The sequence below is a fragment of the Gymnoscopelus braueri genome (assembly GCF_963280865.1).
Source record: "Gymnoscopelus braueri genome assembly, chromosome: 17".
NCBI classification, from domain to species: Eukaryota; Metazoa; Chordata; class Actinopteri; order Myctophiformes; family Myctophidae; genus Gymnoscopelus; species Gymnoscopelus braueri.
Window position 1 is genome coordinate 14993974 of NC_137617.1, and position 27896 is coordinate 15021869.

At 40.8% G+C, this 27896-nt stretch overlaps 1 protein-coding gene across 1 annotated transcript in view; it reads left to right on the forward strand.

Annotated features, from left to right (window-relative positions):
• LOC308104882 (muscarinic acetylcholine receptor M3-like) overlaps window positions 1-27896 on the forward strand; it is a 126723-nt gene that overhangs the window by 5356 nt on the left and 93471 nt on the right. The window contains exon 2 of the mRNA XM_080455479.1: window positions 27459-27574. The gene's annotated coding sequence lies outside the window, so the exon portion shown is untranslated. The remainder of the gene's footprint in view (window positions 1-27458; window positions 27575-27896) is intronic.

Here is a 27896-nt window from a genome sequence, read left to right on the forward strand (position 1 = left end):
GAGAACAATCTGTTCTTTGATACTGTCCTGTGACACCTGGTGTTGTTCCTAATGATGCATCTGTGGTCTTGTGTCGGCGTGTTGGGGTAGCGTGTTGCATCTTCCGAGAAGACTTTGAGGTGTGGCGCAGCAGACACAAACAACCTGCTCCCCCCCACACTCTGGTTACATGCAATCTGTTATCACTGAAATGTAATGTGGTTGAATGGCTAGAGGGCTGAAATGTGTTGGCCACTGATATTTCTGTTGGATGAGATTAGAGACTGATTTCGTGGTACCTATTGGTTCATGTTTCCCTGATGCTTGAAACCAGGGTAGTGGCTTGACCGCTTTAAACCGTATACTGTTGAGCAGTGTCTATACAGGTCCCCCATCTTTTTCCCTCTATACACCAAATCTCTTTGCAGAATGTTCACAATTTTTCGTCGAATTAATTGGGACGCTCGTGTTAGGTTCCTGTTTGGTGCTTTTTGTTTTGTTTTGTAATCAACCTTCAAATGCAACCTTCAAAGTGCACAGCCCCTGAATTGGGACAGAGCTTGTTGTGGTTGTACTGGGCAGCTGGCGGTGTGACTGTGTGGAGCTGTGCAAGTTTGAAATCTCTATTCCAGTCTATTGCCATATAATGATGTAAGTAAGGGAACCATGGGCAAGACAGTCATGCAAATGAATGCTTCACCTGCTAATTCAGTTACACACACACACACACACACACACCCCCACACACACACACACACACACACACACACACACACACACACACACACACACACACACACACACACACACACACACACACACACACACACACACACACACACACACACACACACTCGCACACAACATTACTATACTTGTGAGGGCATCAACATTTTAGGATGGCAATTTAATATATGCCATTTTTACCCTTTTTTTATTTTTTTAACCCTCAAGACTGAGTTGATGTCGTGCATCGAAAATAACCCATCTACAGTACAAGCTCACGACGCATCGCATTGTGAGCTTGTAGATCTGCTATTTGTGATGTGTGAAACCGATGTGCAAGTATCAGTCAGGCATAACTCTAACCACAACCCTAAAACAAATCTATAAATGTCTAATCCCTAACCGTAACCCCAGCTTGAATCTTTTACAATCTAATTGTAAGCCTAAAAAAATATATATTTTTAACATAAAACAATAATTTCATTGTCCTCACAATGTCTAATTCTACTATACTTGTGGGAACATTTGGCACTCACAAGTATAGTCTCTCACACACACACACACACACACACACACACACACACACACACACACGTCCTCTGCCCTACCCTTCTTGCTGCCTCAGAATAGCCGGCAGCCACTTTCTAGGACAGCCTACAACAATTTAACATGATGGATAATAGATTTATAAGCCCAGCATGTCATCTGAGGTTGGTGTATTTTCCACTTCAACAGAGGAGATTGAGGTGACCGTATGCTGTCAGTTTGATCTCTGTGGAAACTGCTGTCTTTTTTCTTTCCATGCGAGTCCATGAGGTACTTTGGCAATTTGAGAGGAAAGCAAACACGGCCTACGTTAAAGGTTAGCTCCGTTTGCTATATAAAGGCACAGTGAACAGACCTGCAGGAAATATTATTTCAGATTATTTGAAGGGATCTATTGACCAACTGTCCCATTTCCATGCTGTTGATACAGCAGTTCACAACAGCTTTAAATTCTATTGGCTGGCCTGCCTCCAAATTAACCAGTAGAATCTCTCGTTTCCTCCTCCAGGGGGTTGGGGGGGGTTACATCAGAGCGTTCCATATTTAGACCTATACTACTCGAGTATGAGACTTTCAACATGAAGTTAACCAAATTTGGCTTTCCTCTCTCCTCTCCTGCTGTAATTGAAAACAAACAGAGCGAATCAGCCCATTTAAGACCAATTCTCGCTGTCATCATCTCTGACTGCCACTTGACTTGATGTTAAACACTTCAATTGAAATGGGAGGTTTCTGTTCTCACTTTAAAAGAATACAGCACCACCGGTGCCAGCATGTGCGTTTATCCCATTCCATTTTATGTTTTCTCATAAGTGAAAAAAACACATTGATTTGACGTAGCTCTTAATTAAAGATCTGAATAAGTGTGACAGACAGTGCATGGGAATGTTGTGAAAGCAGGCCAGAAGTGCACACATTTATTTCTGAGCAGTGCAGAGTGTGGAATTTCCTCCTGAGGCTCACGTGGAGTAGAATACAAATGCAGAGAATAAAAGACGTCTAATGAGTTTGAATGCCTTCGCAAATCATTATTAGCTGAATAAATAGGATAGATTAAACTAATCTGGTGGAATTACAGCCATTCTATAAGGGGTGATGCTAGGGCGGAACACCATAGATTGTATGGTTAAGTAGCCTTGGGAACCAGCGGTGAGACTATCTCTAGCATGGGGCAGCTTGATAGTATAGGATTGATATTAGTAGTATAGTATTGATAGCTTGATAGTGGTAGTCAGTGTTGCCAGATTCTGTGAGAGAAACAAGCAACCAGGTCTAGGAAAACCAGCCCAAAAGAAGCGACTATGGACCACATGAGTACTTTAACATGTACATCAGCTATTTGAAAATAGCAGATCTACAAGCTCGCGACGCGTTGTGAGCTTGTAGATCGGCTATTTTCGAATAAAATCTTGCGGGGAAATTATAATAAACAGATCTGGCAACCCTGGTGGTAGTATACCCCCTGGTCTCAGGGATGTAGCCCAATCTAACCCTTGATGCTGAATGCCAAGCAAGGAGGCATTGGGTGCTATTTCTATGTCTACGTTATGACCCGGCTGGGTATTGCACCGCAGACCTCTCAGTCTCAGGGAAGGGTCTAAACACAGGCCCACTGACCCGGTGGTGATGGTGTGGTAGTGCATATAGAGGTTGGGTTCTAGTAGGGCTTTAGGGGCACTAGCCACTAGGTGCAGTGACAATGACACGATTTCCTTCTGGCTTCCCATGCATGTTGTGTTCGTTGGAGCACCCGGCAATATTGGGCCATGGCTTCAGTTTTGTATTAACACTTGGGGTGCCAGTGGTTTATTAAAATAGGGTACATCTGGTGCCGGCATTCTTACCGTTTACGCCGCGCTGTTTACGGCTGTACACGCCACGACGTGGACGCGGATGTAAACAAAAGCTGCGTGCACAATGGTCGAGGGTCCCGACTAACGCCTGGAACAATCATATTTCTAACGCGATCCTCCATTGCAGAGTGATCACCCATCGAAAACGGCTCGTTTCCACCATGTTAAAATTCAGATGGAGATATGAAGCTTTTTCTCAAGGAACGGGAGGTTGTTTTTTTGGCATGGATCCACTTCCGTCCTCTCCTTCTTTAAAGCTTCGTGAATCATTCCAAAGTTGCGTTAGAGGGCCCCACGTGGAAAAATAAATAAATAAATCTCTTCACGTAGATCTCTGGTTTTGGCACTCAACGCCAGGGCCGTAGCCACGGGTGGGCATAGGTAGGCCTGGGCCCACCCAGGCCCAGGCCCAAAATGTTTTTTAAAAAAAAAAATATACATTCACCCTAATATATTCACCCAATCCGCACAAAACCGCGGGCGCGCACGCATGGCACTCACGCACGCGCGCTGCGCACGCGTGCGTGAGTGCCCACCCACAAATGCCCAGGCCCAGCTGCTGCCAGCGTTCTGGCTACGCCCCTGCTCAACGCGACTATTTACAAAACCGGAGATATACGGTTTTGGCACCCAATGTGTTAAATGTGTTTCTCGCCCTCTGTTAAACACACACTTTCGCAGAAGAACTTGCCTAATCTACTTGACTTTGTACACAATAAAGTTTTCATTTACCCATTTGTAACTCTGAGACTGTACAAATGTCACCAAATGGACCTGTACAGGTCCATGAGGTGTCTCAGAGTTAAATTCACAGTTAGGATTTTTTTGCATATGAAATCATCAGGAGGTCCCGTTCACTGGTGGAGGTCATATAAAGTTGACACAGCATTATCACAAAACCATATACAGTTTCCCCCCCCCCCTGTCTAATCTAATGCACAGAGCACTTTCCCCCTACTTCAGCAATTTCGCAATCGCTGAAGTGCATCCATAGCACAAATATAAGACGATGTGCGCAGATCAATTCAGGACTCCAAAAAATGTTTAACAAGGTGAAAATGTGAGCCACTCGTTCGCAGTTAATAGGTTTATTGTGTCTTTTAAACCCATTCAAGTAATTATATGATTTCAGCTTTCGCTCTGTGTGAGAATCTTGAACTACTGTATAATGTTGCTGTAATGGAACTTAAATCAATAGTTAGCTGGCAAGGGACTGATTATTCTGCAATACAAGGTCAGGGAGCTCTTCACTGTGATGATACACAGGCACGCGCGTGCTCACATACACACGGCAGTACACACACACAGACAGATGCATGCTGACACACACATACACACACAAACTGACAAAATTACATACTCAGGCATGCAAACACTCATTTATCAACTCAACTTGATGTCGTCAAGCGATGACACTAATACTAGAGCCATTTGGTGTGACATCGATATCGATTGTGAAGTTGAAGTGTTTTAATAGTCTGCCACTTCCACTGATGGCTGAGGATACCATCAGAATATAAAAGACGGTAGAAGTGACGTGCGTGTGGCGTGCATGTCTGTGTGGTTGTTACACAGCAAAATCCTCAGTGTTAATTCAATTCATTCATTTTCGAGGGGAGAAAGGGAGAGATGAGAGAGAGGGAGGGAGGGATAGACAGACAGACAGAAAGAGAGTTTAAGTTAACCACATGAACACTGTCTAGCACACTTGTGGGCATTGGCGAAGAGATTTGGTGTAAACGGAAATCAGGAGGGGACCAAGTATATAGCTTGAGGAACCGTTCAATGGAGTTCAATGGACAGGTGGTGCCATCTTGAGAGGTTTTCTTCAATGAGGTGACATCACATTCTCTTTCTAGATAGACCCCTGGGGGACCCAGTTGCCTATTTCTCTTAATTGCAGGGGTTGAGGTCATTTTGTTTAGCCATGCATGTTGGATGGGAGGGGCCACAGCCACACCACTCCTAAACCAGGTTACGTATGATGACATCACATTAGTGCTAGCCTTCCCGGAACCCACCCATCCATTTTGTTGCATTTGTGCACTCTTTGTAACAAATGGATACATTAACAGTAAGGACTTACAGTATGTGTTTTAATCCATTTAGACCGGGAATGCATTTGTGTCATTTTCAGATTTATTTGTCTATTAAAAAAATAGCAGATATACAAGCTCAGTGCCGCGCTATGAGCTTGTAGATCTGCTATTTTTGAGAAAGCTTGACAATTTGTGCAAATCTTTGAATATATATTTTTAAACACATTTTTAACTCCAATATTTACTTCTGGGGGTCCCTGGAACAAAATATTTTGAGATGGGGGGTCTTCTACATATAATTTTGGGGGTCCTTGACATGGAAAAAGTTGGTGCACCACTGATATAGCAACCAAACAACAACAATGATATGTATTTGGCCACAGACCCCCATCTCAAAATATTTAGTTCCAGGGACCTCCCAGAAGCAAAGATTTGAGTTCAAATGTTTGCTTTAAAAGAATATAAGATTTTTCAAAAATAGCAGATTGTATATCTGCTATTTTTGAATAGCCAAAGAAATCTAAAATGACACAGACGCGTTCCCGGAACGTGTTAAGGTCAGCATTCAGAGCGGTACAACAACAGACAGAAAAAGACCTAGCCTCAGGTCTTTGATGTTGATATGCCACAATATACGCTGATGTTCAATTCTTTGGCGCTCTGTCCCTCAGCATCTGAAGGCGCTGGCAAAGCAAATAATGTGGCTACACACGCAGCAAGCTAAACATACAGACTTTTAAACTTTGACATCAGTTGCTTTCGGTGAGCGCTGACTGCCGCAACTTTCTAACCAATCAAAATGTCTCACAGTGTGCCTCTTGCCAAAAGTGTTCTGTAGAGGGAATTCTAATAAGGAAGAGGAAAGAAAAAAAAATCTGTCCTATACTTTAAAAGTTTACTTATTGATGTGTTTTACCAAGTTCACGACCTGGTCTCCTTACCCTATGCTCTGCAACCATCTGATCAGTTGATAATGATATGTCACATTTATACAATAAAAATGGTACTTGATGAGCTGCTCATGACATGCTTTTAGTGTTGTAGAACATTATCAACAGTTTCCACACGACAGTTTTTATTATGGCATGGCTCTGAGGAGACTACTCTCTGTCTGGAAGAGGGGTCTGTCTGTCTGTCTGTCTGTCTACTGACTGTCTGTCTGTCTGTCTTGTCTGGAGTTAATCTAGCAAACAACTGGACCGATCAGCGGCAAATGTCGTGTGCACACTGCCAGTAGTTTTATTTCCTTTCTTTTTTTTCACATACACTTATATTTTTTGAAATATTTAATTACCATGTAATGAAGTCAATGGGGCTCTGATTGGGCTGAATCCTTGCCCAAATTTGGAGTCATACGACATAGAAATGTCTTAGACCATTGGTTCTCAAAGTGGGGTCCTTGCTAAATTAGTTAATATAGCGTCACAATCATTTTAGCCACTTTTTAACCATATTTTATACTTTGGCAAAATACTTTATGCCAGGGACCTCCAGAAGCAATGATTTGAGTTAAAGATGTTCACAAAAAAAAAAATATATAATAATAATTATATATATATTTATTATTAGTAGTATTTTTTAGATGGGGGGGGGGGGTGGCGCAGCCTTTATGCACATAATTTTGGGCGCTACTTTTGAAATTGAATCCTGAAAAGTAACCGTTTTGGACATTTGAGGTTTCTACCCGACAGGGACGATGTATATTTTCTTTTAATTGAGAATAAAATAGAAATGGAACTCCTGCGCACACAAACTGCACGGAAATATGACCTTCTGTGCAAATATTTCTTATTTGAGAGTTGTATTCAACTTCATGAAGGCTTTCTTCATGATTTTAAATGGAGAAAAAGGTCATTGTCAGTATATGTGGACTTCATTGTAGTGTCGAAAGTAAAGTTGAGTGATAACTGAATGGTCTCTGCCCATTGAGTTACTGTAGGTATGTTGCTGCTGGGTTAAAGGGATAGTTCAACCCCAAAATGACTTTTGTTTTTGTGACTAATCAATTGATTTTTTTGAGGTGAACTATCAATCACTAAAAATTTCAGCATGCATTGTGCTCCCTTTTTGTTTGACAACTGTGGCCAGACACATTTATTTATTTGGGTCATTCACATTCTCCCGAACGCGATATCTCAGGAATGCCTTCAGGCAAACGTATTCGATTTTGGCAATCAAATGTCAAAGTAACTGTGACCTCACAAAACAGTTTTTGTCCATAACTGAAGAATTAATCAGCTAATTATGACACTTTTCATACAAATGCCTAATAGGATAAAATAGGTGGTCGGTCAAGGTCACTGTGAACTCACGTCCGTCCTGGCGGCTTACGCGGTAATGATGCAAGTCGTGAACAATGCCCGTTGGCGGGTCCCCATTGAAACCGTCTGCCTCTGTCCCTGTTATGCCCACATTGTGAGCTTGTAGATCAGCCATTTTCAGCACAGGACAACGTTGTATGATGAAGTATAACTGACTTCAGTGTAAGCTTTATAGTTGTTTAATTTCCTCTCAGAAAGCATCTGGACTTTTTAGATAGTCCCCCATCTCTCACGGACAGCCAACAGTAACACCAGCATGGTAAATACGTCTTCTACTCTTTGAGAATTAAGTTGCATGATTCATGGTCTCTGCATAACGGAGGCGTTTTAATTGCAATTTGGTCGCTGCCTGTGGCACAACAATCTTAAGCTGTGCTGTAAATGCTAATTTGGCTTCAGTTCATGGTGCATTTCCGTAAAAGAAAACACACGGCTGTAAAGCCTATTTATGCTTTGTCGCTCGACGGTGTCTCTCCCCAAAATCGATTGGCGAATCACAAATTAGGCTGAAGCTTCCCACTCCCCTCCCTCTTCGCTGCTCCCCTTTACTGGCTTGTTCTTTTTAATGGCGCGGCTCTGCAGGAGTCTAGCCGTCTATAAGAGTTTGATTGATTGATTGAATATTTTATTAGGCAAAAAATGTAAACGGCACAATTACATTTATAATACTTTGTCTAAAAGGTCTGTCCAAAAAAGTCCTTGTTTCCATTGGGGTCCTAAATGGACGGTCGGTCTCCATCTGGCTGTGTGTGCTAATCTCGCAAACCACTGGGCCGATCAGCGCCACATTTCTTTCTTTCTTTAACTTACATTTTATAATGCGAGTCAATGGGGCTGTGATCATGCTGAAACCTTGCGTACGTTTGGAGTCATAAGTCATAGATAATAATGTCATAGATGAATTCCAAGATCCACATTAAAGCCACACCATTCCCATGTGGATCTGGTATCTTTCCAAACGCTATATATTCATTTTGGAAAAATAAATGATTACTTAGTCTTTCAATCCATTATTTAAATATATGATCAATATTGTTTAATAAACATGAAAATCATTATATATGAAATATTCTTATTTAAAAAAAATCTTTTAACAAATTATTTTCTTCTATTAAATAAAATATCTTTAGAACTTATCACAATGCTGTCAAATACTACAGTATAAGTAAGGATGTTTAAAGAAAAAGCCAATATTGAAATAATCAATGTTTGGTCCATAAATATTGTAATATAGAAGTGATATCCAGTATGCTCGGACAAAGGTTACCTACCTTGCTATAATTAACTTCAACGTCAACAGTAGCAAATGTTCTACTAATACTTTTGTCTTATTATATTTAGAAAAATGAGTTACTGAATTATAAGACTTGTTAGATCTCAATGTCAGTATGCTCTTATAGTCACTGGTCAGGACATACCCGTAGCACAAGTGTTGCTACCGATAGCTTTTTACACGACTACACATGCTGTATTGTTGAGGGTCAAACTGTCTTCTTGGTGAGATATTACAGTCTCACCATCATGGTCACACTGGCCATCTCTGTGCAGCCAATGCACCCATCAACAGTCGCATGCACTGTCCAATGTGTCCTTGGAAAAGAATACTGAACCTGACTAGCTCAGTCGTCACATCAGAGCATCAGCTAAATGGATAAAAAAAAAGCAAATGTGTGTTGGCCAAAGACTGTTATTAAGAGTGCTCCTTCTCATGCATGCTCAGCTCAAATGCTAAAGTGCTATTACAGTTGATGTAAGGCACAGCCATAGTGAAAGCAGTCTTTTGTTTGTCTCTAACTCTCTTTTGTGTGTGTGTGTGTGTGTGTGTGTGTGTGTGTGTGTGTGTGTGTGTGTGTGTGTGTGTGTGTGTGTGTGTGTGTGTGTGTGTGTGTGTGTGTGTGTGTGTGTGTGTGTGTGTGTGTGTGTGTGTGTGTGTGTGTGTGTGTGTGTGTGTGTGTGTGTGTGTGTGTGTGTGTGTGTGTGTGTGTGTGTGTGTGTGTGTGTCTCTCCCTCCCTCCCCATTCTTATATTGTCATTAGCTCTGCCATGCTGGGCGCCGGCAGAGATTATGTTTTCGCCCCTGTCCAACTGCTTTTCAGATTGGCCTCATGGTGTCACACTGGCACTTGTCGCTTTGTGGCCTATAACTCTTGAACCGTAGGCTGTACTATCAAAAACATAATCATCATGGATCATGACGCAACTTCCCATACAGGCCATGCCTTCCGCCCCAACTTGCGACCCATGACTTACAAAATTGTGGCTAGGGAACTCGACTCACTCTTATACCTCAGTTTGTTACCTTATGTGGACTATGCAGTCGACATGCCCTGACACCTTAATCCCTTTTATGACTGTTGTTTTTTCTCGCACCTTATCTAACATCCATAGCATATCATGTACAGTATATATCTGCTGCTATGTTCACGCACCTTTATGTCTCACCTCAGGTACTTACCACACTGGATATATCTGGTACTATATTATGTAAATATGTTGATAATTTGCTCTGTTTTTAATTCTTCTTCTTCTTCTCCTTCTTCCCTTTCTCTTATGGAAGTAACAAAAACGATGTAGAGCTTGCACAAAAACAAATTTCACCCACTGTCTTACACCTGTAAACCTGTGATTTGACAATAAAGTTGATTCTGATGATTCAACCAGGCAGAGATATTAACTCAGAGGAGCCCTTTTCTAGTTCTGTATCTGTGGAGACCGCGATCACTACCAGAGTAACTGTGCCTAAAGGTGTGCCGCGCTTGCACAGTGTGTTGCTCATCACCTAGGAGGTTATCACATGGAAAAGGAAAAATGTGATTATCCACCCGTCAGAATGCGTGTTCAAACTACCTGCGTGACGAAACTATGACCTGCATCAGCCGATGTATGCCAGGGCAGTTGTTCTCAAACCTTTTCATGTCAAGGACCCCCAAATTGACAAATACATCGAAAATGTATTTGGCCGCGGACCGCCATCTGAAAATGTTTTGTTCCAGGGACATCCATAATAGAAGATTTGTTAAAACAATTATTCACTTTACATTTTTTCAAAAATGGCAGATGTACAAGCTTTTACATCTGCTATTTTTGAATAGCCAACTTATGGATAAAAGGGTTAACATTATTGATGCTATATCAACTCCCCCCCCCCCCCCCCCCCCCCCCAAGGGCCCCAGGGAGTCCACTTTGAGAACCACTGTGCTGGGGAATGCGTTACCTTGAAAAAACTAAGCAAAGAAAAGGGAAAGAAAAAGAAGTGAAGAAAAAAAACAACCTTGTCTCGTCTTCACAGAAGCAGACAATATGGGTTGGCTAATCTCCAAAAGGAGCTGATATGTCTCTCCAGCCATTCTTCTACAAAACTGTCTGCACATACTGTCGTCTAGCAGAGAGTGATTGTTTCCCTGGTATGAAAACACATGGAACCTGTGCAATTGCTGCAATCATTGCTCCACAAAAGGTAGCAATTTCTGTAAACACAAATAATATCCTTCACTTTGTTTTACTTTTTTTGGTGTTGGTAGCTGTTACACAACATGGAAGCCCATTCAGTTTTGAAAAATTGCCTGTTGTATAACTGTCTGTCTCTGACAATGGTTAAATAAAATCCCTAGCTTTAACTATTGTCAATGTGAGACAGTCGATTTGGGAAATCTGAATCTGAAGCCCTATATAGGTCTTTGTATGAGAAATTCTACGACATCACACAATGTCAAAATTGTTCATCCTTAATTACATTGTGGAAATTCTGTCTGGGACATACAACACTAATACTGCCAATATCATACTAATACTGCCAATATCATACAACTAGGCTATCATCTATCTGTTCATTCTAACAGGTCAGACTGTATCAGAATGTGTCACATAATGTTATGTTACATATCACTGCTGTCGTGTGGAAAACCCCCATACTGTATGTCCAAAACTTTTCAGGATTCAAATAAAAAAATAGCTGATCTACAAGCTCAAACTGCGTAGCGTTGCGTTTTGAGCTTGTAGATTGGCTATTTTTGCTACTTTTTGTGTGACACTATAGTATGATGAAGTGGGACATTCATTTATGAAAAAACATAAACAAGTTAAAATATGGAGGCAGATAAGCGGTTTCTTTCCAACAGTGACGATATACTATAGTGTCATACTGTATGTTTGGTATAAAATGTAAGTTGTGTTAATAACATTAAACATCCAGGACACTACAAGTTGTAATACGTTTTTAGGCAGAACTGTGACTACGGTCAATAGAACATAAATATCGTCTCTGTCGGGTGGAAACCCCTTATGTCAAAAACTGTTACTTTTCAGGATTCAAATTCTAAAACAGCAAAAGTAGCAGATCTACAGCTTGTAGATCTGCTACTTTTGATACTTTTGTGTGACGCTGTAGTATGATCAAGATCATTAATTTACGAAAAAAGAAAAAAAAAGTTGGAGATAAGAGGTTTCTGCCCGACAGCAACAATTTAATGTATACATGAAGCAATTTTAATGTAATCTACTGGAATAATATGGTAAAAAGTAATAGTAAGTAATATAACAGTGCATCAGAATCACTTTGTTCACCACAGTTGGGAACCAGAATCAGCTCAAGGACATACAACAAAAACCCACCTTTCAGGCAGATGATTTATGCTGTGCCTTTGTAACATCTGCTACATGTTTCTTGTTCTTATTTTTCAGTGCTGGCGGTAGGTCCTGTTCTTTTTGCGTTATTTGTTGAAGTGTAGCCTAGTACAGTGGTTTTCAAACTTTTTGCGCCCAAGGCACTCTAGAAGGGCAAGTCAAAAATCCCAAGGCACATGACGGGAAGTGTTCATATCTGTGCAAAAAATTGCCTCTAAAACATGTTCTCACTCTTATCACTCTGTAAGTTTATTTTTTAGATTTAATAATGCCAATTATAAAGTACCCTTGAGCCATATTTCATACTTTGACAAGTTGCCAAGCGATGCGTTGTGAGCTTGTAGATCTATTTTCTATTAATTTGTGGAAATTGTATTTATATATTTGTTTTTCAACTCAACAAAAATAACCAAACTATAAGATCACAAGGCATCACAACGTGAGCTTGCCAAATGTTTGCCTACTATAGGATATGATGTTGCTTATTTTGCTAAGCTCTCAGGAATGCAAATTAGTCTGGACATTTCAGTGCATTTGTCTTCTTGCCTTGTGGTTCAGAAACTGTTCATAATTCAAAAAATAGGCCTACACCTAAAACGATTATTGAATTATAGGACTTAGATAGGCTTATTGTGGTGGGGAAGCTAGAGAGGTCTACTACCGGTAAATCTATTGTGATAAAAAATCTATATATTATTTTGTTTGATTAACCTAGTGTTCAGGCCTTGAAGTAGGGCGAATGGCATTGTTTTTGCTCTAATCATATTACTGATGTTGAGCAAATCTGAACATAGTTTGCAGTTTGCACAGTCAAGGCATATTAGCTTATAATGAATCATGTCCAATCACTGTGTAATCCATAGATAAGTACCTTTTAACCTGGCTGGCAAATCTAGTTTTGGATTCAATGTGGGGCACAAGGAAGGCATCTGTGTCCTGATGTGACACGGATGCCTTGTTTTGGACTACAAGAACCCCTTCCCCTCCAGATAGAACTAATCAGGAACAAAATGTCATGTCTGCCGCAGATATGGATGTGGCTCTTGAGGGCATGCTTGGGCAACTCGTGGGACTTTTAATAAAGGCAAGAGCTATCTCAATCTGATACCCCTGAAGAGCGGTAGGTGTTAGGAGACAGACTTTGTGACTTTTGAGATTTATTTCTACATTTTATACTGAACGGGACTTCTCGTCTTTTTTTTATGATACTTTATTCATCTCTGCCAGGAGATTAATATTGTCAGCCGACAGACAGACAGACAGACAGACAGATGCTGTAATCATCAGCATCACCACATAGACCTGAGGCCGATTCTAAAAGCGCCTTCTAAATCCTGACCTAAGTTTTCTGAAAAACTTCAAATATTTATTAAAAAATTACAACAAATGTAAGTTGCTATATACTGTACATAGCAACAGGAACCCCAAAAGGGTCCTGAAAGGTATAGTTACAAATAGGGGTTCCCGCCCAAAATGGGTTGAGGATGAAACAAAGATTCAAGTATAAGGTCAGAGAACAGTACAGAATGTACAGAATAAGTGGTAGAGTATGGCGAGTACTACTAATCAAAATGGAATAACATTACATGACAGTAAAAGGATGGCGTTAACGTCAGACCAGGCCCTCTGTGCCTGAGCTGGTCAGGTATATACTGTTGTCCTGTATAAGTAGAAATAGAGGCATAGGTATTGTGCGCATTCTACCACCAAAATACATGTAATATATAATTAATATAGCCTGATACACTGACTTATTGAAATCACGGTACAAATTGTACAGTTGCCGCACGAGCATGCTGGATTTGGAAATAACATGTTTTGGGTGATTTGATTGGGATGGCCCTACTGATTTTAACGTTAAATATGTTGTGTGTGTATAGGTGAAGAGACCCAACCTGTCTGTGTTCTCTCTCTCCATGTTCTAATATCTCAAAGAAATAATTGTATCTAAATAAGGTGGTTGAAAGGCCAGTATTAACAGTCTGAATAGATTCTATAGAATCGATTTTTGATTAATTCATGGTTATTACACTTCAAGTGTTAGCAGTGAAGATTCATTTCTGTTGAATGAAGAGGAAGTATGTTATAATTTGTGCTAACAAGTAGATTGAATCCTATTTAAAGGAGAATTCCGGACAAATTAAGTGTTATCTTTGATGTCTCGTTACTCACCTACCGATGTGAAAAGTAGCGTTCTTTTTTTTCATATATTCCCCTGTCGTCATTTTTTAAACCCCCTCCGTTGTCATAATGGGAGCGCGTGGCTAAGGGAAATTCGTCTATTATAACCGACGCAAAGTTGTTTTTTTCACTACTAGTATTCATAGTAGAGTCTCATGATAGTCAAACATGCGTTGAAACTATCTGCGAGGCTGCCGTCAATGGCGAACGATTTAACACTGGTTGCTTGTTTCTTCCAGAACCTGGCAACTCGTGTTGCCAGAATCTGGAAACAAGCAACCAGTGTTAAATCGTCCGGAATTCTCCTTTAATATCTGATAATTGATTGTCTATGAAGTGTTCATACGCCTACCAAATATCCTTACCCATTGTTGTTGATTTAATCAATGACCCTTGCTCTCAGCCTCAGATAAACCGGTACGGGTAAGACAACTGTTGATCAAATTAGCTGTGAAGCACAAGTATCTAATCAGGTACTTTACTGTAATTACTATGTATCAATATCTATTTTCTTTTTGTACGGTCAATTTTCATTGGCATCCATGATCCATGGTAAAACGAGCGCTGCGGGATTCAATAGTATATTGTGCTCTGATATGTCATGCATTCTTCTATGCCCCGATATCTATCTTTCACATAATTAGTAGCATTTGGGGCGTATTGGAGTGCCATGCAAATTCTTATCCTTCAGTAGACTGCTTCTCCAGCCTCACTTTTCTTTTTGGAGAGGAGAGACGCTGAAAGCGCCGGGAAAATAAAGGTGCGATCAGAAAATGAATAGAGCTGTCACAGCAGCAGCTCTGCCCAATATATCGTCAGGCACTTTCCAATCTCACCAAAAATGCTCAGCGTTATTATTCATGCACCAGTGAGTGGGCAGCACCAAGAAGGTCCCGGTAGGAAGGAGCCTTGATTTAAAGCTATAGTTGGCCAGAGCTGAAGTGTTGGAATATCGCTGCCTGAAACCGTGGCGTAACTGTAGATGGTTCGTAAATGAAGCTCTGCTGCGTTCTCGGAATCAAGCCACTATGTTATGCAGTATATGCATGGCATAGAAACATAAGCTGGAGCCTCACAAATCTCCATTAACCCATTAAGACCGGGAAAGCATGTCATGTGTCATTTTAAGATTTCTTTGGCTGCTAAAAAAATAGCAGATATACAAGCATTTAGATCTGCTATTTTTTGAAAGATCGTGAAAATGTTTGCAAATCTTTATGTATTTTCAAAGCGAATTTTTTTAACTCAAATCTTTGCTTGGGATTTTTTGAAAAAACTTATGTTGCTATAATATCAGTGGTTCTCAAACTTTTTTCTTGTCAACGACCCCCAAAGTCATATATGTATTTCGCCGTGGACCCCCATCTCAAAATATATTGTTCTAGGGACCCCCCAAGCAAAGATTTAAAAAAAATATATGTACTACTCAAAGATTTGCACAAATGTTAAAAATTAAATATATATATATATTTTTTTAAAATAGCAGATGTACAAGCTCATATGTAGTATATGAGCTTGTATATCTGCTATTTTTGAATCTAAAATGACACGGATGCGTTCCCGGTTTGAATGGTTTAAACCACAGATATTGGATTTGAAGTCACCGGTTGTACGCATGCACTGGGCTACGTACATTGTTGTGAAAATAATGACCAAAACGCACATGAGATGGAGATTAAACAAATTGAATAATGCTACAGATCAATAATAATAATAATAATAATACATTTTATTTGTATTGCACTTTACATTTGAAACAAACCTCAAAGTGCTACAGTACATAATAAAACAGATTAAAAAAAACAAAAAGTCTAAAACAGGATTAAAACATGTTTAAAACAAGATTAAAAAGGAGAGACAGGGTTATTAAACCGGCTTAAAAAGCTAACCAAATGCTTTGTTAAAATGGTAGGTTCAGATACTATGTTGAGTCCAAAAAGTCCCTCTAGTGTCTCCTTAAGACTGCACTGGTGTTAAGCTACTCCTGGCACACTGGTAAAGTATCTGCCCACCACCGCAGAGGTTGTGGGTTGTCTGTGTGTGTGTGAAGGAGGTTTGTGTCAGTGTGCCTTTCTATAACGGCAATTTAACCACAACAACTTAATACTTGGATACCTTTTGAGAAAAGTCTCTTGCACACCTGAATAAAATGTCTAATGCGTTGGTGGAGTAGACATGTATCAAGAACACCCACACACTCTGTGTGCACTCGATCAACCTTCTTCAGGCATATATATGCATATATGAATAATAAGTAACTATTAAAAACCGTGACAAGGACAATAAAGAGAAAGAAAAGACATGTGATTGTGTTCCGTTGCTCTACAGTATCTCCTTGAGGAAAAAAGGAGGGACTCTTAAGAGAGAAAAAGAGAATAGCATAGTGACCCGTAGGGGCTTGCAATTTTAACGTCCTTGTAATGGATGCATGGTGTACATTGCTGCAGTGGTGGAAAAAGTACTCAAATTATTTACTTATGGAAAAGTACCAATACTGCAATATAGAAATACTCTGTTACAAGTAAAATTTACTTGAGTAAAAGTACAAAAGTATTGGCATCAAAATGTACTTAAAGTACCCAAAGTAAAAGTACAAAAATGTTTCAAAATGGCAGATCTACAAGCTCACAACGCGTCGCGATGCGATGCGTTGTGAGCTTGTAGATCGGCTATTTTCAAATAGCCGAGGTATAAAATAGGGCTAAAGTGGTTAATGTATGTTTTATAATGTAATAATTTATATCTGCAAACTAAAAGTAACTAGTAATTAAAGTTTTCAAACTAGAAAATGTGCTCCTCGGAGCACAAGTCTCCGCCAGCAGACTATAGCAATTATATAAATATATATATAAATTATATATATATATATATATAAATTATATTTTTATTATAGGATTGTATTTCGTCATGCGTCCCTCTAGCCAATCAGAGACATTGATGTCAACATATTGACACGTATTAAGAGTTCGGCTTTGTTGTGGGATCATTTCAACTCTAGTCCTCTTCTACGTTACAATTGTAGATGAGTATGCTTTCTTAGCTTTGGCCTTCTGCGCCTTTGCTTGACCAATGTTAGGTGTTCTCAGAGGGAAACACACACGCACAGACGGGTGACTTGGACTTACTGAAGGTACTGTTCCAATCAAGTCTGATTGATCCTGTTTTACCTCACTTCAAAAAGTAGGGGCTTTTTGAAGTGACACACCTATTTATAGAATTTTATTTCGTCACGCGTCCCTCTAGCCAATCAGAGGCATTGGTGTCAACAAATTGACACGTGTCACGTGGAGCTTGCCCAATGTTAGCTTGGCTAACAATGTTTGCTCACACAAAGCGAAAACATATTCTCCACCTTCGGCGGAGACAATAATGGTAGTGGAGAAAAAGTACAATATTTGCCTCTGAGATGTAGTGGAGTAGAAGTAAAAGTATAGACAATTGGAAATACTCCAGTCAAGTAAAAGTACCTCAAAATTGTACTTAAGTACAGTACTTGAGTAAATGTACTTAGTTACTTTACACCACTGCCCGTAGGGGCTCACAATTGTAACATCCTTGTAATGGAGGCATGGTGTACATTGCTGTAACTTTGAACTGCATTCGGTATGCATGCAGTATGCGGGGGGTCATAACAGAAGGTCCCCCGGTCCGCCCAGTCTGTGTGTCAAAGACGTGTCCCTGAGCAAGACACTGAAACCATTACCGCCCACTGCTCCTAATGGCTATAGGATGGGTAAATGCAGAGGACACATTTCACCTATGTGCAGAAATGTATACTCTGACATTCACTTATCCCTTTTCTGCTGCTTCTCATATAAGCTTGCTTTCACAGCCAGAATGTTTCACCAAGGCCAAACGGTGGTTTGTTCCACACGGTGACATGATGGATTGCAAGACTCCAGCAGTGGTGGAAGACAGCAGTGGTGGAAAATACTCACATTGTTTACTTAAGTAAAGTATCAATACTGCAATGTAGAAGTACTCCGTTACAAGTAAAAGTCCGGAATTCAAAATGTACTTGAGTAAAAGTGTAAAGGTATTGGTATCAAAATGTACTTAAAGTGCCAAAAGTAAAAGTACTAAAATGTTTGAAAATAGCAGATCTACAAGCTCACAACGCGTCGCACCGCGACGCGTTGTGAGCTTGTAGATAGTCTATTTTCAAATTGCCTAGGTATAGAATAGGGCTAAAGTGGTTGTATGTTTTATAATGTAATAATTTGTATCTGCAAAGTAACTAGTAAGTAAAGTTTTCAAATTGTTGTAGTGGAGTAAAAGTACAATATTTGCCTCTGAGATGTAGTGGAGTAAAAGTACAGAAAATTGGAAATACTCCAGTAAAGTAAAAATACCTCAAAATTGTACTTAAGTACATGTACTTGAGTAAATGTAGTCAGTTACTTTACACCACCGAGCAGACGTGACACATGTGACAGTGTGGGAAAAAAGTCTCGCTGTCCTTTTCTTATCATGTTAGATCCCGTGTCACACGGCCGAGCCGCGCCGCACAGCCTGTGTGTGGGGCAGGTATTTATTTACCATTCCCTGTCATGTTATATGTTTAGAAAAGACTCTGGGGCTCTCCTAATTAGTTTTATCTCTGTTCCTGTTTTCCTTGCGTTTGGCCCTGTGTTTTTCCTACGCGCTCCTCTCCTCCGCCGCCTGTCAATCTCACGCTGCCATTTTAGTTTGTCCGGAGGGTTTGAAGTCAACGATCCCTGACCTCCCATAATCTTTAGTTTTAATTAACCAGCCTGTAGCTAGGAGATGGCTATCGCAGCGCAGTAACATGCGTGAGCCAGGGAAACGCAGCACATGGCCCGGCAAACGTCCGTCCGCCCCCTCAATAACCAATAATGATTCAGGCTTTGGTTGTTTTTTTTGTCCATGAATGACTTGTGAGTCACATCACCCGCTCCTCTTTGTTTCTTATGTACGATGCAAACAAAGGCTGCCATCATGTAATTAGCAGTACATCAGACAGGGTGACTGCTTTTTTTGTTGCCGTTTTTTTTTGTTGCCTTTTGTCTTTCAAACATTGAACAAAGGAAAAAAAGGACTGAATTCTGCCTGAACACACTCTGCTTGCTTCATAGCTACCGCGTAACCGTTCTGCTTGTTACCTTTTAAGCCATTATAACCACATGAACCCTAGTGTCCCTATTTTGGGGCAAACATTTGGTAAAAATAATGAGAATCACTTTATCTGTCAATTTCCCTGTATAAAGAATATGAAATACCGCTCCCCCTCAGTCACTTGCAGTGCAACATGAAACAACAAACCATCTACAAAGCATCATAAACGGACAAAATCTAAAACACGACGACAAACATAAAAAAAAAACATTATGGATGACATGCAATTCATCTTGCAGAGTTACTAGCACAGTACATATATTATATAAAGTGCCATGATGCAATCCTTTAAAAAGTTACCAGCACAGTATAATAAAGTGCTGTTGTGCATTTCAAAAGTGCACTTACATCATGTCCAGTCCCATTCAGTTTATTTCAGTTGGGTTGGGGCGGGGGGGGGCATTGGCAGATCTACAAGCTCACAATACGTCGTTGTGAGCCTATATACAGCGCTATTCTCGACATCAGTGGTGGAAAAAGTACTCAAATAAGTAAAAGTATCAATACTGCAATGTAGAAGTACTCTGTTACAAGTAAAAGCTCAGAATTAAAAATGTATTTGAGTAAAAGTACAAAAGTATTGGTATCAAAATGGACTTAAATTACCAAAAGTAAAAGTACTAAAATGTTTGAAAATAGCAGATCTACAAGCTCACAACGCGTCGCGTTGCAACACGTTGTGAGCTTGTAGATCGGCTATTTTCAAATAGCCTATGTATAAAACAAAGCTAAGGTGGTTAATGTATGTTTTGTAATGTAATAATTTATATCTGCAAAGTAACTAGTAACTAAAGTTTTCAAATAATTGTAGTGGAGTAAAAGTACAATATTTGCCTTTGAGATGTAGTGGAGTAGAAGTGAAAGTATAGACAATTGGAAATACTCCAGTAAAGTAAAAGTACCTCAAAATTGTACTTAAGTACAGTACATGAGTAAATGTACTTAGTTACTTTACACCACTGCTCGACATAGACATTTGGTGTAGAGGGAAAAAAAGGAGCCCGGCCCTCTGGGGACCCTGGTCAACGAAGTACAGTTATGGTTTGGGAAAATGGTCCATGTTTATGTATGATATATTATAGCCTATGGGGGAAACTGCACATATTGACTTAAGGTTGAATGCATATGTAGAGCGATACTGTATGTCTCTTCCATGCCCCCCCGTGGTGTTTCAGCACTGATTGTCAGGTCCTGGGTTTCTGTTTGGTATTTTGTACTGTATTCACCATATTAATACAGCGTTTCTGCACTGGTGCCACCCACAGAAACCTTGGCACGATGTTGTACTTGGCAAATAAAATGCTTCTCTTTCCGATGCGGAGGATTTCAGACTTCATTGCGCCAGTTAAGCCTGAGTACTGTACAGGATCTAGTTATTGTTTGTTCAGTAATCGATTTCTTTCATATGCTCCATCTGAGATTTTACCGTGTCAAGTATCTGTCTGTTGGGTGAGATGTTTCATAAGCTTCTTAGACAATTTTTTTTTCTCCTCCGTCTCTCCCAAACAATATGTATTTTTATCACTTTGTTCTGTGTTGTTAATATTCTTTGACTCTGAGTGCACATAAATATTACACTATGCACAGCTGCTTGCGTGCGTGCGCGCGCACACACACACACACACACACACATACACACTTGTATTTTAGAAGTGGCTGTGATTATACGGCACGCACACATGTGAGTGTACAGTGTACACACACACACACACACACACACACACACACACACACACACACACACACACATACACATACACATACACATACATTCATGTTCAGAAGGGCCTGTGATTACACACACACATTTGTGTTAAGAAGCGGAGAGTGCCTTGGCAACATTCTGATGCTGTGCTCAACAGTGCGTGTCGACAAGGGAAACATCAATTAATACGGCGAGGGCTACAGGCCACACACACTGTAAGTGTGTGTGTGGGGGTGGAGAGGGTGGGGGGGGGGCTTGGAGGGAGAGGGAGAGCGATGGGGGAGAGAGGGCGATACCTGGAGGAAAACCGAGAGTGAGAGAATTAGTTGTCGGGAGAGAGAGTGTGTGTGTAAGAGAAAGTGATGCATGGTGCCATCCTCTGCTCTTGATGAGCAGGAATGAAGTGACTTCACCGTAACCACATAAACCCTTTTTATGTGTGTCTTTTCTGTTTTCGCTCTACATTAAGTATCCTATAGTTGAAAATAGCCGCTCTACAAGCTTACACACACGTTGCAGCAGTATGATTATTTCAAACTTTTGCCTCAAATACGATTAATGAACGATTATTTACTTCGTTATAATAGCAGATCTACAAGTTCACAACATGTTGCATCTCTCCAGCTCTTTAGTAAACGGTAAATGCATTTCAGGTCAGGATACCAATTTTAACCAATCAGGAGATATACAGTAACTCACACAGGATGCAGATTAAAGTTTAACTGGAAGTGATGACACAAAGAAATGAGCAGACAAATTTGGAACTGGAACGCTGCAAAATTGAAGGTGTTTAAATGGGTACTCTTTCCTGATTGGCTGAAATTGGCAACCCATCAGAGATGTATCTGTTTATTAAAGAGCTGGAGAGAACAAACTCTCCATAGCAATGATTACTATCAGAATGTAGTGCTTTAACCTTTTAGCCAGTTTCGATATATTTTCAGTGAGTTGCCCATCCCTGGACTGCTGCTTTCCTTCATCTAAGTGCAGTACAGTATTGCACTGTAACTGAACACCTACAAGTGTTTAATTTACAGCCACTTCATGAGCCGCGTTGTTTATTTATTTTCTATCAGTCGTGTCGAGATGATAGAAAAGCTGCGCGACCTTCGTCTCACTCTCCCGCTGGGAGTCTAGTCGTTCCTGTCTCTGGCTCTTCCTCTTCCTCTTCCTCCATTCTCTCGTCCCCCCTTTGTCTCTGTCGCCGTGCCTCCCGGTCATTGATTGTGAGTCATACTCTCACTCGTACAAGAGCGCACGAAACACATGTCTTCTCCCGGGAGCTGATTCCATCTGTGTGTCAGAAGCTCAATGGGGGTCTGGGAAATGGATATTAAGGCCATATTTCATTTCGTTCCAACAAATGCAAAATGCAAACACGTTCATGTTGTGCATACATTGCTTCTGCTGAAAAACATCATTTACCACTTCAGCCCTATATACGTTGTACGACCGATAGTGAAAATAGCTGATCTACAAGCTCTCAACGCATTGCACCGCAACGCGTTGTGAGCTTGTACTGTAGATCGTCTATTTTTTTTTTAAATGAGGGGGAGACGATCTTTTAACGCATCAGAAATGTGCTAAAAATGGAGACACCGGGGTTAATGTGGTTAAACAACACGGGTAACTGACTTTGATCACTTCACAGGGATCACAGGGATTTCAATGACGATTACAAGTTTAAGCAGGTGATCTGTGATTTAGCAGTCATATTTAAAAGATTACATTTGAAAGAGTCTTTTCTGTGCTCTGAGCCGATGGATGAGATTGCATAGCTTAACTTTCAATTTCAGCCATTATTACCTACATTATTATGTGATCATCGCAAGGCTATGCAAAGTCATTTGGCTTAATAGCTACATACACTCATGCATGCACGCACACGCACGCACACAAATATACTTTTGAACATGGGAAGTAGCCCGCACACACACACACACACACACACACACACACACACACACACACACACACACACACACACACACACACACACACACACACACACACACACACACAAATCTGGCAGTGTGGTGTAGGTAGACTGGGGATAGAGGGTATTAAACATGGCTCATAAATTCTCTTTTGTAGAGGGCAGGTTACGACCAAGTGCAATACTCTGATTGAATTGTTTTGGTTATTGACACAGATGAATGGGCCATGAGCAAGAAAAGTATTTGTTATTGCGAGGGGGTGGGGGTTATCACTCAGTCCCTCAATTTAATGTCATGAGTTCACTTAGCTTAATACCATAGATGTGTTTTTAATGGCTTTGTTTTATTGGTGTTCCGTGTGTTTGAGTGTCTTCTCAGACAGAGAGGGAGACGTGAGCAGAGTGGTGCCCGAGTCTGTACTTCAGCGGTTCCCAAACAGTGTGCCACCGGGATTTTGTGACAAACTTACATAACGACGGGCACTCTTGGGATTTTGTGACAAACACGCATTATTATTAACATTATACAACTATTTAAAATCATAACTATACAAAAAGTTAGTCAGTACTTTAATACATTATATTCTAACCTTTCAACCTGGTGTCCCCATTCCGGGCATGTAATTATAGGCAAACATTTAATATTATTACTATTATTATTATTAGAGCTGAGCACTGAGCCTTTTTGAGCAGTTTGAAAACTACTGCTACATACAGTAAGTTGTTAGTCTCTCCTGATAACCTATCACGGCTTTGAGCTCACTCTTAGAGAGAGCGAGAGAAGCCTGTTCCTGCGGCTACATGTGTTTCAGAAAGGAGCTTTTCAACTCATTTCAGCTCAACTGAGCAGAGTGGGGGAAACATTGACACTTGGATGTAGGGTGGGAAGAGAGAGATAGACGGGAGAGGGAAAGAGAGAGAGAGAGAGAGAGAGAGTGAGCGCTCAGGGCAGAGTAGCGCTGATGTCTGGAAGCCTGGCAACGAGAAAGTGAGATGTAACGGCGAGGTGGGGGCATCAGACAACACGAGGCTGATCAAGAAGCCAGGCAACCAGAGGGAGTAGGAGAGGGCTGGAATTGACGGAGAGATGGAGAAAGACAGGAGAAAGACAAAACCTTTCGCCTATAATTACGTGTCAAAATCTATTAATTGATTATGGTGTTAAATTGTCGATTACCGATTTCGTTTTAATTATTTTGTATTATTATAATCGATTGGCCCGGACAGCTGGCGTAGCGGTCCGGGAACCTAGGCTGCTAATGCAGCCTGACAGCGTGTCACGGGTTCGAATCCCGATCCCGACGGCCTTTGCAGTCTACTGTATCTATCAATAAAGGCAGAAAACATTCAGTTTTTACGTTCAATCTCGACATTGTCTATGTTTTTTGTGGTAATGCTTTTTGCTGACCTGTCAGTGCTCTGCACTGCTGATGTCTCCTCATGGAAACCTCTTATCTCCATATTAATTTTTTGTGTGTTTTTTTTCATAAATTAACGCCCTTCTCGATCATACTACAGCGTCACATAAAAGTATCAAAAGTAGCAGATATGCAAGCTCGAAACGCGCTTTGAGCTTGTAGATCTGCTGCTTTTTCTACTTTCTAATTTGAATCCTGAAAGGTTTTGGACATATGAGGTTTCCACCCGACAGAGACAATATACTGTATAATATATAATAACATACTATGAGAGAGAGCGGGACAGATAAGGAGCCTTATCTGATTTCATAGCCGAATAATGACATTTCTTACCAGCAGGTTGAATACTCTCTGTGTGTGTGTGTGTGTGTGTGTGTGTGTGTGTGTGTGTGTGTGTGTGTGTGTGTGTGTGTGTGTGTGTGTGTGTGTGTGTGTGTGTGTGTGTGTGTGTGTGTGTGTGTGTGTGTGTGTGTGTGTGTGTGTGTGTGTGTGTGTGTGTGTGTGTGTGTGTGTTGATTAAAAACAGAATGCCCACTGGGACAATGTGGCGGACACACACAAGTTTGTATTGAATGTACTTGTCAGGACATCAACATTTTCAGAGGGTGATTTTAGGCCGATTTCTTGGCCAAAAAGATGAAAATAGCCAATCTACAAGCTTTGAGGCTTATAAATCAGGCAGCACTCCAACCCTTACCCTTAAACCTAACCTCTAATTGTCTAATCCTAACCCTCATCCCATCCTGAATCGTTTAATAATTGTAAGCCTAACTGCCCAAATCTTGTTTAACCATAAAACAATCATTTTGTCTTGTGAGGACCAGGACAACTGTCCTTATTTCTCAAATTCTACTGTACTTGTAGGGACATTTGGCCCTCACAAGTATAGTAAAACACACACACACACACACACACACACACACACACACACACACACACACACACACACACACACACACACACACACACCACTGCAGGGGGCCTGCAGGACCAACTGTATGACCTGCTCTAGGAGCTTTGAAGGACCACAATATTACAATAATAATAATATGACTAATCCAATAAATATTTCATTTCATTTCAGATGATGTGCACAGATTGTGGGTCAGTAAAGCTAGGTCATATTTTATTGATCCCCGTGGGGGGATTCGTCCTCAGCGTTTAACCCATCCTAGCTATTAAGAACAGAGGGCAGCCATGACACTGTCCCCAGCCTTATAGGAGTGTGTACCTGACATGCATGTGTTTTGCTATGGAAGGAAACCCATGTGAACATGGCATGGGGGAGAACGTACAAACTCCATGCAGACAGGCCCCAGTTGTGTCGGAACCCCTGGACCTTTTTGCCATGAGGCAACAGTGCTAACCACCGTGCCATCATCCTTTGAAGTCAGCGGAGAGGAAGATAAACATGATTCATCCAGTCAGCTGAGAGGGTCATCGGTTGCAACCTGCTGTCTCTACCAGGACCTGTAAAACTTCCAGGACCTACTGTACACCACTCCAGGATCATCCAGGACCTGCATCTCGCCTTGACCTGCACTTCTCCAGGACCTGCCGTCTCTACAGCAGTGGTTCTCAAACTTTTTCATGTCAAGGACCCCCAAAATGATATATATTTGGCTGCGGACCACCCCATCTCAAAAATATTTTGTGCCAGGGATTTTTCAAAAATAGCAGATCTACAAGCTCGTCACGCTATGAGCTTGTATATCTGCTCTTTTTGAATAGCCAAAGTATAAAATATGGTTAAAGTGGTTAAAATGATTGTGACGCCATATTAACTAGTTTTGCTGGGGACCCCCTGGTATGCTCTACAGGACCTGCACCAATCCTGGACTGAGAAGCCAGCAGGAACATTATGGCTGAGTCCTTTCACCCCCTTTCACCACCTCTCCCTGAAGAAGCATCTGTGTCATTTTTTGATTTGAGCTAAAAAGCATTATTTTACACTTCGGCTATACAAAAATAGCAGATATGAGCTTGTAGATCTGCTATTTTTGAGAAATCTTTAAAATTTGTGCAAATCTTTGAATATATATACATTTTTAACGAACATTTGTAACTCAAATGTTTGCTTCTGGGGGTCCCTGGAACAAAATATTGAGATGGGGGTCCGTGGCCAAATACATATACATTTTGGGGTCCTTGACATGAAAAAGTTTGAGAACCACTGACATAGTAACACAATGTTAGGATTTAGAAGACATTTTGTAGAATCGGCCTCAGGTCTTAATGGGTTAAAAAGTCAACCTCCAGCGAGAGGTACCGGTCCATCAAAATCACTTCCTTGCAACACGCCAGCAGTTTTCCCCCTATGGCAGTGAGGCTCACAAACACCCCCACTGCGCCCCACTGACAAAATCCTGGAACTAGGACTTTAACATTTGCAATAATCAGCATTTTATTTATTAATCTACCTACACTGCTAAACCAGCCTGTACAAGCACACTGTATATTGCCATATATATAGGATGTACAGTAAACTATATTGCATATTGTGCTAATATATTGCTATAGTGTTTATTGCATGCTGTATATAGTTTCTTGCCATTTCAGCATACCTTGTATGTTGTACATTTTGAGTAGTTGTAAATAATTGTGTCGTTAATAGTTGTACATAAATGTATTCAGTGTAATGCACCAACCACTGAGACATGTATTCTCATATACTGCTAATAAAAAAATAATTGACCAAACTCACATTCACCAGGAAGTGTTCATTAATGTGTATAATCAGCACGGAGACGGCAGGGTGTTTGAATAAGCCTTCATTAGTCGAGTCGGAGTGAATTTCACTTCCTCTGAGGTGGTGTAATGTGCAGATCCCATTTCACATGGGCTACGGTACAGGTGGTAATATAATTGTATGACACCGGAGAAGTTCTCCTTATACGGTCTCGGAGAAGTCGCCGTATATATCAACTAAAACACGTCTGCCTTTGCTAATGGCGCTCTGATTGCTCTGTTTGCTTTTCTTTCGCTTTTTCTGAAGTTTCTCTGCGAAATGATCCAGTTGAGCGCTGCCGCCGCCACGTTCCCGCTCCGCAGAAAGCTCGGGCTGCACGGTGACCAGAGGTGAATTCATCACGACATTCTCTTCACACATTGGTAAGTCCTAACCTTTAAGGTGAATGTGATCGATGCCGTACGTGACGGTCTCTCGGTGAAGGCACTCAAATCCCCCCCTTGCTTCAGTTAACCACCTGAACCCCAGCATCCAAATTCTGGGGGGAACATTATAGTCAAAAATAGCCATTTTACAACCTGTTGCGATGGGTTGTGAGCTTGTAGAATACATTTGGTGTACACCAGGGGTCTTTAACGTGTTTCAGGCCAAGGACCCCCTAGCTGAGAGAGAGATGAAGCAGGGACCCCCTCTATATTGTAGAAAATTGTGTTTCAGATTAAACTTTTTTTTCCCTACTTGGTC